The sequence below is a fragment of the Vigna unguiculata genome, chromosome 1 (assembly GCF_004118075.2).
Source record: "Vigna unguiculata cultivar IT97K-499-35 chromosome 1, ASM411807v1, whole genome shotgun sequence".
In the NCBI taxonomy this organism is placed as follows: Eukaryota; Viridiplantae; Streptophyta; class Magnoliopsida; order Fabales; family Fabaceae; genus Vigna; species Vigna unguiculata.
This window is the reverse complement of record NC_040279.1, coordinates 20,550,688-20,561,738: the sequence shown is the minus strand read 5'-3', so window position 1 is coordinate 20,561,738 and position 11,051 is coordinate 20,550,688. Positions and strand designations below refer to the sequence as shown.

General features: G+C 27.9%; 1 long non-coding RNA gene across 1 annotated transcript; it reads left to right on the top strand.

The window, feature by feature from the left end:
* The first annotated feature begins 5,784 nt into the window (after positions 1-5,784).
* Positions 5,785-9,218, top strand: LOC114181671. The gene is made up of 3 exons (XR_003603891.1): positions 5,785-6,865; positions 6,971-8,198; positions 8,315-9,218. It is a non-coding gene; the product is annotated as an uncharacterized LOC114181671 (long non-coding RNA).
* Positions 9,219-11,051: the final 1,833 nt, after the last annotated feature.

Sequence of the window (11,051 nt, the reverse complement as noted above, 5' to 3'; positions counted from 1 at the left end):
CTTAAGTTCATGCAGTACCCACTCATACCCAATAATTTCAAGGAGACTTAGTTCATCACCCTCGACAACAGTTTCGATCTGCACTTGCTTCTCGTTACACTTATCGTTGTATGACTCCTCTTCTTCCCCTGGCTCAGCAACCCTAGGACCTTCTGGAAACACACATGAGCACATCAAACTTTATTTGCAAACAAGGATGGTTGAGTTAAAAAGAGAAATCTACTTTGTGTCGCACATTGATGGGTAGGTTTTATTGCTTGTAATATTTTATAAAGTATTATTTATTATTCGACTAACTACTTGTGATTGATGGTAGGTCCCATTAGCAACTATTGATCATCATTCCAACACAATGCATTGTTTTATGGTTTTATTCAATGCATTAGGAGATTAAATTTGCTTTTGAAAAACATATTACAAGATTAAGTATTACTTTTTTTCATATCATCTACTTAGCTATAGTATAACTAACCTATATTTTATATTTTCAAAATTTAATTAGAATTTTGGGTAAGCCTAGAGCACAACAGATTAAGGTATTATACCCAAAGGTTGGAACTTATTAATTTAGCAAGTTATTAATTTTTGCGGGTTAACTTATGACCTTGACATGTGATTATTTTCTTTGTCATGTTTAGTGTAACAAGCAAGAAGATTCATGGAAATGTAAGTATTATGTCATGTCTTGAATAAGAAAAATCATTCGAACTGCAATTAATGATGCTTTGATAGAGGTAATAATATATATACCTTTCACATATTATATAAATGATATCAAACTTTAAGTAATGATATTTGTCAACACCCAATTTCGTCCGGGTGAATAAATTTATTTTCAAAAAAATAAAATAAATAAATAAATAAATAAATAATAAAAAAATGTGAAACAAAATTTTCTTGAAAGATTTTTCAAACTTTAATTTTAGGGAAAAAAAAAGAAAAAAAAAAGAGAGATGAAAAAAAGAAAAAAAAAAAGGAAGAGCCTATTTTGTTATCACACTCCTCTTCATGAGCCCAACAACTCAACATATCTTCTACAACCTTTGTTCTGATAAGAGATTAGTGATATGATTCTAATAATTAAAAGCAATATCTCTTCATATAATTAGAATCAATATTACTGATTTTAATTGATTTTGTGTTATGATTTGCTATGATGTGATCCCCATAATGTGCTGCTATCATGACCAATTCTTTCCTTATATTGTTCATTACAATTAAGGTTGAGATTGCATTGATATTGCAATATGTGAATATAAATACGTAGTTTGTCATATGAAAAAGATTAAAAAAAAAATTCTCTACACTTCTCTACTTCTTTCCCATCATCACTCCCACATACACACCTCCTCTATCATCTCTCTTTCAAAAAAAAAAAAACATATTGAAGGAGGTAAGAAAAGAAGAAGAAGATTCTCTATAATCTATCTTTCTCTCTCATTACCACTCATACAGACGCATCTCATTTTATCTCTCTTGAAAAACAAACACACAAAAATATTATAAAAGGAAGCAAGAAAAAAAAAAGGCAGAAGGTACGTCATTTTTAGTTTCTTTTTATTTTGATTTATTTTTTTTAATTTTCATTATTTTGTTTAAATCACAAAAAAAAATTCCTATTTCTTTGGTGTTTGCTCGACCACTCGCGTTGCATGACATCCATTTTAGACTTCGTTATTTTTTTCTAAAAAATATATACCAATCTAAGAATAAAAAAATAGTTTTCTTTATTTACTTTTTAATATCTATCTGGTTGCTCACGTCGTAGTGACATCCACATCCAGTTTTAAATAACTAAAAAAATGAAAAATTATAAAAGATTAAAAAGATAAAAAAAAATCAAAGATTAAAAAAAAGAATTTATTTTCATTGTCGGTCATGCCGCTCGTGTCGCATGACACCAATAATAAAATAATACTAAAAATTTGAATGTAAGAGTTTTCAAAATTATTAAAAAATATTTATTAAATCATTTTTCAAATAACTTTTTCAAAAAGAACTACGTAACCCTGATTCCCCATTCACATGGAGATACGTAGGAGAGAGGATTAATCCTCGTCGGGCCCAAAAAATAAAAAAAATAGTTTTGTTATTTTTTGTACATTCTTTTATTAATATTTTTGGGGAAAATTAAATATTTTGAAAAAACCACATAAGTTTTGCATATTTAATTAAAGGTACCGTCTTAGGATGGACGTTGTGGGGTGCTAATACCTTCTCCACACGTAACCGACTCCCGGACCCAAAATCTGGTTTTTTGCAGACCTTGCTCTTTTTTATGGTTTTCCATAGTTTCATATAATAACTATGGTGGCGACTCCAAACTCTTTATTTTTCAAATTTTATTTTTTTGGTTCGTCATCCCGTCGCGATTTTGATTGCGACAATATTCATACATAATGAAGTTGTATTATTTTTTCAATGGTTCAAGAGTATCAGATGACATTATCCAAACACTAAGACAAGAGTGGTCAACATATTTATTGGAACAATGGAGTTTGGTCCACTAGCATTAGAACTTTTTTTTAAACATTTAGTTCGGTGTTAATTGTAATAGTTTAGACAACTTTAGTGTTAATATAACTGTAAATCCAGAATTGCGATGGAATGATCTATGAAATATCTGGATTTTTTTGATTTTTAGGTATAGGAAAATTGTAAATGCAGAAAGAATTAATAAAAAAAACAACAAATTTTGACGTCTGGTGTGACACTGTCAAACATCAATGTACGTCAAACAATGCACTACCTGACGTGTCCTTTGATGTTTGGCAATGTCACACCAGATATCAAAATCTACTGTATGTTTGCTTCATTTGCCGCCAAATTAGATGTTGGACTCTTCAAAAATTGACGTCAAGGAACGTCGAACCCTACAGACCTTGACGTTAAACGACATCAAATTTATTTTCCGACATCAATTTTGACGTCACCCAATCCAATGTTGGAGTTTTGGCAAACGCCAAAGGACGAAAATATTCGACATTGAAAGCCTTTTTTGTGTTAGTCAGAGAGAGATGGTGTCTACACTTGCATTTGGAAGCATATACAATTCAAAGTTTTTCATGTTTTTTGTGAGAAGAATCATTATTCTGATAAGTTAGCTAATTTAAATTTTATTCATAGGAGGACCGTATAAGTGATTTAATGTTTTATTTTCATGTATTTATTTATTTATTTTTTCATAAATATAATTTGTTTATGTTTTGTGAAGTGTAATTTTTATCATGAGTTTTGTGTGATACCACATGCTTTATATTCGTTTGTTATTTTTTATTTTAATAAATTTTCATATGATAACAAATTATTGATGGACTTTGAGATTTTAATCTTGTCATAGTTTATAATAATATATAAGATAATCTTATTTAGAGAAAGTCAAGTCGGTACGAATATCCAATATTTATTTGAAATGTTAGTTCCTTCAAAATTTTCTATCTAAACAATATATTTTATTTTAAAACATCTTAAAATTTTATTATGCTAAAAGAATACTCCATTTAAACGTAATTTTTAAGTTTCTAAGTTACTAAAATGTTCAAGAACTTTCAATATTCACTAATACAACTCATTAGATAAAATGTTTAATTAATCTTTTGGTTCTTGTATTTGTTGGAAAGTGCCACATTAGTCTTTCAATTTCTTTTGTCTTAATTTGGTCATCTTTTTTTAATCTAATTCAATTTGATACTGATTTTTTTTTAATGATTCACTTTGGTTCTTGCTGTTTGTTTTTTACAAACGGTGTTAAAGTCGATGTCACATGTCTATTTGTATTTTTTTTAATTTCTTTTTGAATTTTTATTTTTTGACACATGTCACTTCACAGTTGTGTCACGTTACACACTTAATGTAACGTGATAGTAGCAAAATATGATGTAACAATGTCACGTAGCACAAATGTGAAATGACACATCTAAAGAAATAATTAAAAAGAAATTAAAAAAAATTATAAATTGACATGTGACAATAATTTTAGCACTGTTTGTGAAAAACTAACTGTAAAGACAAAATTGAATCACTTTTAAGAAAATTAGAACCAAATTGAATTAAATTGAGAAAATAAAAACTAAATTAAGATGAAAAGAAAATCAGAACCAAATTGAATCAAATTGAGAAAATTAAGATTAAATTAAGATGAAAGAAAATTGAAGGACCAGTGAACGAATGAAGCCTAGATAAATTAATGATACATTTATCATTCAAATGTCACCATTTTACCTTTCTTTTAGATATTTTATCACAGTTTTTTTTAACGTACTTTTTATTTTTTAAATTCTGCAGAATTCGATAGAAAAACAACATTTATTTTTAGTTTTTTCTTATCTATACTGGAAGTTTAAGAAATAAAGTGAAAGACATAGAAAATTGAAAAGATTACAATTTTTTAATTTTTAAAATGTTATAAAAAAGAAAGAAGAGTTATAACATTGTTATAACATGAGGCAGGGTAAGAGTGATGGATTGTTCAACTCTTCTTATTAACAAAATTCTAATAATTAACATATATAGACTATATTGAGTCATAATTTTATAAAATAGCGAATTATTATACAATATTAATCTTTTTAAAATATTATAAAAAGTAATCTGTAGTTAAAATAAAAATATATTTTACATTTTTAGAATCACTAAAATTTTTAAATTAAATATAGTATATAAAATTGTTTTCTTTAATTATAATAATGACAACATTTTGACTTGATTTTCCAACCAGTTTAAATATTGTTTCAAAATCGGATAGAGGGATTGACTAAAGAAAATGAAGCAATACAACACACAAAAGACCCTCATGTATACAACGAAATTTTACCATAATAAATCATTTTAATTTCACATAAAATAACCTTCAAACAGTATAAGAAAGTGTTATCACCAAATACCTTATTTTATTACCGACGAGATTAGAGAAAACACAAAATAATAAAAATGTTTTCAACCACAATCATTATTCATCAGCCTATTTATTTAACCTTTTTAACCCTTCAATATTTTCAAAAATTAAAAATGTCAAAATAGATTTCAATTCCTAAGCCAACATGATTTTTTTTAAAAGTGGGTGACTCATTTAACCCATCAATATTTTTTTTACAATTTTTTTAATAATTATTTACTAATACTAATTATATATATTCACAATTTCATATTTTTAAATGCTAGAATGTTACTCAATAATATTTAAATAGTTTGAATGTTTAATTAATTTGATTGTAAAGTTATATTTAATTATAATCTTTATAGTAAATTACTCAAGCAACCGTCTTATAAACAATTTTTTCTAAATTAGCATTACAAAAATATGTAGTTTTTTTATTTATATTTTGTTGAATAGCATGACAGAAAATGTAATATTGGCCATGTTTTCTTGGACTATATGAACACTTTCTTGAAAATAATTCATCATATATTGGTGGTAAACATGATAAAAACATTAGTTCTTGATTTTACTGTGATTGTCATCTCATAAATTGCTTAAAAAATTATTTAAATATTTAAATACTTAAAAATAAATATATAAATAATTTTTTTATGACCAAGCCATCCCATCTACTATAAATATAAGAACCCAAACTAATAGGAATATTACCCTTATACCATATTTAAATTCTCGACAGCTGTCCATTATGTTGGTTTTTTTGACATTTTACAGATTCATCTTCAATTTCTTTTTTTTTCACGTACCACTGCAGTGTCACCTATTCCTGTAGCTTGATTGAAACCTTTCTTTTCGAAGTTAAATCAACTTTTCAGCCAGCTTCCATTACACTCCACTGAATTGATACATTTTGTTTTGTGTTTGTGATATCCCGTTCCTATTTTCACTGCATTCTTTCACATGGTTATCTCTCTCAACGTTCAAAGCATACAATGGTCATCTTCCTCAAAGTCTAGCACTGAATATTTTTGTTGTGATTTGGCTGTTTGGGTTTTTTTTGGTTCATCAGGTGATATCTTTGTTTTATTTTTCCTTGGTCGTTGTTTTGGTTTGGTTCATCGTAAGTCCATCTTTACTTTATTTGTTTTGGCTTTTCATCTTAAAGTTTTCTTTTTTCTTGACCATTGTTTGATGATCTTTGTTAAAGTCTATGTTGTCGTCTTCCTCAAAGTGTACCACTGAATTTTATTGTTGTGACCTAGCTGTTTGGGTTTTCTTTGCTTCATCAGGTGATTTTTATGTTTTATTTTTCCTTGGCCGTTGTTTTCCTTTGCTTTATTGTAAGTCCTGCTTTAGTTTATTTGTTTTGGGTTTTGATGTTAAAGTTGTCTTCTTTCTTAACCATTGTTTGATGATTTTTGTTAAAGTCTACATTATCGTCTTCCTGAAAGTGTACCACTGAATTTTATCGTTGTTATTTGCCTGTTTGGGTTTTGTCTGCATTATGAGGTAATTTTTTTGTTTTATTTTTCATTGGTCGTTGTTTTCGTTTGCTTTATTGTAAGTCCAATTTAGTTTATTTGTTTTGGGTTTTGATGTTAAAGTTCTCTTCTTTCTTCACCATTATTTGATGATCTTTGTTAAAGTTTACGTTTTTATCATTACTGTCTAGATTTTTGTTAAAATCTACGTTTTTACCTTTCTCTTTCTACCCTGTCAATACTGAAGTATGTATCAGTAAATTGAATTTGAGCGTGTGTTTCCCGCTCATTTCTGTCGAATAACATTTGACTGATTGATTGATGTCTGTGTATTTTACAGTAGAAGAAGAGTTTGGAGTCTTTTCAAGATACACTTTCTTTCTTCTTTCCTCTAAGTTCTCTTGGTCCCTTTTCATTTCTATATAGAGAGAAATCAAGCATGGACCAGCTGTTCACATTCGAACCTCCACCATTACCGCGATGGCGGAAGAGAATTTTTGATTGATAGGTATGTTGTTCTATTTGATCGACAGCGAAAAAGGTGTTTACGTTTTTTTTTTGTTTGAATAAATTGATTGAAGACATGTTCTTTGATTTTTTTTTTCTTCTAAAGTTTTTAGGAGATTTTGAAGAGAAGATCCAAGAATTTTGAAGACCAAAGTCGATCTTGAAGCTAACATGACGAAAATAATTTTTAAGAGGATTTTTTTAAAGTTTAATTTTCTTTTGTATGGAGAGGTAAGCATTCAAGGATATGTTTGCTATTTATGGTTTTTAAGTGTTTTTTTTATTCTTCTTCTAACTCTACTTTTACATGATTTTTCATTCTTCTTTTACTTTTGCTTGCTTCTTTTACTTTTGCTTGCTGCAAATAGTGTGTCGACATGAAAATTTATTTGTGCTAATCTTTTTTTAAAATTGACTTTCACATTTTGATGAAATGTAAGAATCAAGAGGGACACATGCGCTTTGAAGAAACCAATACCAAATTACTTCCTACCACATTTTTTTTCTATTACCTAAATGCTCTTGGAAGACTTGAATCAAGGAGATGATTTTTTACTTGGATTTTTTTTCTCTTCCTTGAATGTTCGTTCCTTAAATGTTGTTTGTTCTATTGTTATATTTTAGTTATTGGATTGTATGCATTTCTTGATTTGGGTGTTGTAATTTTGTTTATCTTTTTATAAACTTATTTTTTTTTCCATTGTTTTGTAAACATATGATTATGGGTTGAACAAAAGGTAATATATGTTTTAGTAATCTTTATCTATCTTACTAATTTTTTGATGAAAAAAATAAATAAAAACAGATAAGAATGAAACTTATGCAAAGATATGCATAATTTAAAGGCTTTCTTTTAGCAAATATAGACCAATAAAGGATATATCAATTTCATGAGATATGTTGTGACATATTCACTTTAAGATGATAATCTTTTCCTGTTGCTTATGTTCAAAATTCATGCAATTTTTTTTTTAATGTTATGTTGGCTCCAATGTCCTTACACTTTAAGCATTGTTTGAGTGATAATTCCATGTCAATTGGATTGATTACGTAATATGTTATTGAAAAGTTTCAATATAAATACCTTATTGTTTTAATTTTTATTTTATTTTAAACAAAAATTGAATTTGACAAAGTGTGATAAGTTCAATTATGCAAAGGAGAGCACTCAGTCGGTTAAAGCTCAACAAGTTACATATAACTTTGATCTAGATACTCTGATTTGGGAGGGATCCTATGGAAGAGTATATTATGATGTTCATAAAAGTGAGCAGGGAGTCGCAACCAAGAACTTGGATGCCAACATACAGGCTGATGAGGAACTTTTAGCCCAGGTATGTACATGACGATATCAGTTTAATACTTTTTTTGTTTGTTCTAAAACTATTTTTTATGTTCTGTTATACATTAAATTTTTTTATATCCATTAAATGTTCTTTTTTTGTTATAGTGTGCAATGAGATGAGAAGGATATCGAGAATGGAGAGCAAAAGCAGGACGAATAGAACAAGGGATATAAATTTAAACATATATTTATTGAAGCTAATTTATCTCTTATGTTTTAGTTCTTTGTGTTTATGTGATTTTAGGGTTTATGAATTAAATTGATGATGCTTTTTACCTGATTTAAGTTAATTCTAGACAAACAATTTCATGTAAGAAGGTAATCTTTTTCCTGTAATTAATTATCTATTTGTCTATATATAATGTGCACTTGATGTATTTATATAAACTACTTTCAAACGCCATGAGAATCTGAAGATTTAGTATTCCACTACCTTTCCTACTTTGATGGTTAGTAGTAATTGAAAATTCCATGTTTATCTTTTTCTATAGTGAAATTTATAAACTTTTGTAAGATTGGCCTTTTCACTTCATGTTATAGTTTTCACAAGAGCTGTAGTTTTTTTATCATTTTGTTGTACTATTTTATGGATCCATCTAATTTAAAATTCATCCTAAGTAATGGATACATTTACTTTTTTATCAAGTACGCCTGGAAGATTGTTATTTATAATTGTACATTAATTTAAATGATATTTGATTATAGTGTGCTATTCTTTCTGCTTTCCTTTAGGTGGCATTTAAAAAGGTAGATTCTCCTAAAAAATCATTTCAAGAAAGCTTGATTAGATGTTGCTTAGCAAGTTGGAAACAAAGTTGAATTCCATCCATTCTTTGGCTGATGATGCAGAGCGAAAGCAGTTCACAAATCCACATGTCAAAGTTGTTATCCTTGATGTAGAGCTAATTGTCCATATTTTTTCTCATATATAATCCAATGTTATTGTTGTAGTTAAAAATGTTTTAGGCTTTGTCTTTGGCACAATTGGAGTAGTATCCACTGGCTGTTAGTAAGAAATTTTCCATTAATTATCCATTGGTTGTTTTTTGTGTGCATTAATTATTTCTTCTTAAACATGGATTAGACTTTTGATTTTCAAGGATGGTCAAAGTAAAGATTTTTTATTCTTAGTAATCAAAGATAATTTTAAGCATAACTTATAAAGTAACTTTTATAAAAGTACATAATCTCATCATACATGTTAATGATGAGTGGTTTTCTCTTGGAGCTGCTGCAAGCAAGCGTTATGCACTTCTCAAAATGATACCTTTATTTTCATATGCTTCATTAATTAATAGCCTAACTTGCTAATAATAAGGATAAGTTGTTTTAATAAGGAATGCCATTTTTGAGCTAGAAGAAGCTGGCATTACAATAGGAAAAAAAATGCAATGGTTCAATCTCTCTATCAAGTATATTCTCCTCTATCAGAAATGAATGCATCAAACATCTTGAGTTATGTGGAAACTGGTAAAGGCATTTTGATGGATTGGGATTGATGCATGCACCCAAACTAGAACTAAAACTAAATTATTTTTACATTTAGCTCGTGTTGCTATTAGATGTCTTTCTCGAATTTATTCCTTGCTTACATTGATCACTACTCCACTATCATTCACTTGATTTTGATTCATCTTTAGTTTCCTATTTAATTTATCGCTTCCCATTCAACACTACTGTTGTTGTGGTTATAGCTATTGTGTAATACATATCTTTAAGTGTAGTGAAGTAAGGTTGAAGCAAAGAATCACTTAGAATAAAATTGATGACTGCACAATTATATATAAGGCTATTTTTAATGTTTGGACTTGGTTAATTGTACAGTTACATAGTTAGCAATTGAATTTGAATCAACAGGTGCTAAATAAATGTATCATTAAGTTCCTGTTTGAATTTTCAATAGTTGTGTGACATTAAACACAATAAAGTTTTACCTTTGAAACCTTTCATATAGTTAAATCTTTAAAACCTTTCATATTATTATTTTTTTCTATTAGTATTATTATTAATATTTGTGAACTCAAGGTATGACAATGTCCAGCAATTTGTGAACTACATTTTTGAACATGAAAGCATGTAATTAGTGTTGGGATAAATTTATATATGTTTTAACCCCATGCTCATTTTATCACTATATATAATATATAATTGTTTTAAATATTGTCCAATATTTAGCTTGAAAAGAATATTTTCTTTTGTCAGTTATTTTATGTGTTTAGAACTGTCCTTTGAAAGAAAAGACATTGATTGAAGATTGAAGCTTTATATATCTAGATTTACTGTAGAAGTTGTAATTGTTGTTGATACACTATGATCAATTTCTAGAATCATAATTTAATCAATTTCTTTAAATGTTCAAGGGGAAATGCTCCTATAGTTGCAGATTTTCAATCCGTTGTTGTTGACATTTTGTGTGCTTATTGTTCTTTTTCATCAAGGGACTAAATTACTATTAGCCTTTCTCTCTATAGTTTAACACTAGCAACCTATTGTTGTTATTCAAGGTAGAAGGTTGAAGAATATTATTGTTTTTGTACTTATTTTCGGGCACAAAAAGATTTTTTTTACTTATGTTGGTATGTTGGTTGTCATATTGTTGATGAAGTTTGGACACCTATTATTTCCTGTTATGTGGTTCATTGGGTTCTTAAGTGCTATAATTTTTTGATGATATAAGTCTTCATTCTTTATTTTTTTTTTCTTCTCCTACTTTGTTTAACCCAACTTTGTTTCTATTATGCAAAGTGTTTTTCTGCTTCTTATTTGGTGAACATTTTATTCAAGGTTACTTATTTTATAATGCAACTTTGTTTAATCTAACTTCAATTTTTGAGGTACATCA